The sequence below is a fragment of the Erythranthe guttata genome, chromosome 3 (genome assembly GCF_056151865.1).
Source record: "Erythranthe guttata isolate IM_541 chromosome 3, IM_541, whole genome shotgun sequence".
Taxonomy (NCBI): Eukaryota; Viridiplantae; Streptophyta; class Magnoliopsida; order Lamiales; family Phrymaceae; genus Erythranthe; species Erythranthe guttata.
In genome coordinates, this window is record NC_142535.1 from 5,546,968 (window position 1) to 5,549,595 (window position 2,628).

The window sequence follows — 2,628 nt, forward strand, 5'->3', positions numbered from 1 at the left end:
TTGACGTCTTATTAACTATATTAACGTTTAACACAGTAATATTAACTATATTACTGTTTAACACAGTAATATATTAGCTATAGTACAGTTTAACACATTAATATTGTTATACTACTCTGTAGCACAGTAATATTAACACAACAAAAATTACTATTATTGTGCAATATAGTAATATTAATATGTTTATCGTTTAACAAAGGCAAACATAATAAAAAGCCAATAAAATTAATATTGATGTGGTTGACAATAATATTACAGTTACGACAATAATATTACCGTCAACCACAATAATATTATAGTGTTTATAGTAATATTATTACGTTAATCAATCAACAAATGAAACAAAACAAAAAGGCAAAAAAAAAAAATATTGATGTAGTTCACAGTAATATTATTGTTTTACAATAATTTTACCTTCAATGATAATAATATAATTTCGTTGACTTGTCAATAAATCAAAAAAAAAAAAAAATAGCCAACAAAATAATAATATTGTTATAGTTGACAATAATTGTACTGTCATTGCCAGTACAATTACGTAAATGTACTGTTAACGACAATACACTTACATAAGTAGTCAATGATAGTACAATTACTGTCAGCGATAGTATAATTAATGTTAATGACAGTATATTTACTGTCAACGTTCAGCGGCAGACGTAAAAAATTTTTAGGGAATTTTTTTTTTAAAAGTCAACGTCGGAAACCGGCGGCGGAAAAAAAATAATAATAATAAAAATGAATTAATAAGTTAATGCCGAAAACCGGCAGTAAAAAAACAGTTTAAAATAAGAAAAAGCCAAAATTGAATTTTTATGGTCGAAATTGATTACATTGAAGTTAAATTGGGTTACAATTAAGAATTGGATATAAAGGGTTGAAGATAATTTTGTCATATACATTAATTTTGCTTTTGTTTATAATATATACTAAAGGGATGGACCTATTGGTGAAAGAGATATAACCCGTGAACCAAAAATAATAAATATGGTTGATCACACTTATTCATAGAAACCCTTAAGATAAATCAACACTCTTTTCACATTCTTTCTAATACCTAACTTGCCCTTCCACTATTCCCATTTCTCCCATCATCATTTCTCCTTTCTTTTTAATTTTCTAAATTAATTTTTGTTTTCTACTTTTTTTTATAATTTATTTAAACTTTTTTTTTTGCTGTTAGGTGTATTAATAGACTATTAACTTAAGGTATAGTCGATTAAGGAATTGACTACTGAAATCGTGGTTGAATACTGGAATCGACTACTAAAAGTAACAAAAACGACTATAATATCGTCAATGAAACCCAACACGATTCAACAAAAGAACCAAACAATAAACAACCAAAATAAATATCAAAAACAACTTAAAAAAATGAAAATCAACTAACTTTAAAAAACAACAAAATATATAAAATCGTAATTGATTTATACAAATCGGATGATAGATTGACAATGGCAGAACAAAAATGCACCATCCGTATGCCTCAAGTCCAACTATGTCGACAAAATAAAGAAACAATAAACAAATCCAAAAATTAATTAAAAATGTAGCTGATTAACCTTAATCGACTACTATAACGTAGTCGATTAAGGATTCAATCTGCGTGAACTTCGTCCACCCGCACCATCCTCCGCCTAATCTGTCAAAAGAACCATAAATCTGCTTCCCATCATCACTCCACCGTCGCGCACCACACCACCATCCCCACACCATCAACGCCGTTCTCGTCGTTTGGATCAAACTCAAAGACATGACTTTTCGGCGACAAGACGCGCCATCTCTTCACTCTTAGCCGCCGCCGCCGCCGCTGTACTTAAAAATATAAAGCATTTAAAAGCTACACTTTTTTTTCCTGATTGGAAGAATAAAAACCCTAAACGCTAAAAACTTGGGAAAACCCACTTCAAGAAAATGTCATTAACACAAAATCAAGAAAGTACCAATTCACATATAATTTCAAGAAAAAACAAAAACCCAAACAGTTTCAATGGTGAAACAAAATTCAGAATTTGAGTACGGTTTAGGAGGAAGACGATGGTGCTTATTTCGTTTCACTTTTCACTTTCTTGTATAAATGTTAAGTGTATATTTTTACACTTAATCATATCTTTTAATTGGAGCTTTTAGTATATTTTATTGATAATTGGTGCTTAAAGTTTGGATTTATTGTGTTTCAGACACAAATTGAATAATTGAATAAATTGTGGGTCAAAACAACAATTTAGAAGAAAAGATGGAAAAATTGGAGAAGTCAAACATCCGAGAAGGAAAGACTCCACAGTAAAGAAACTTGCAAAAATTACAAGGAAACCGCCTTTTCCCCAATTTTACCCACACTATAAAAAGCCATCTCAAGCACACAATTAGGTGTCCTCCTTTTACGCAAAATTCGAGAGCAAAGAAGCAAGAACGAAGACTTTGAAGATTCAAGCATAGTTTTTATCTTTCATGATTATTTTTATTTATCTTTTAATTGAATCATGAGTAGCTAAACTCTTTATTTTAGCATTTTATTTTGAACCCTATGTGGGATTTATGAACCCTTTCCATGATTTTATGCAAGTTTTAATTTCGGATTATTTCTTCTACTTGTTTTATTAAGTGCATGAAACTTGCCACTTTATG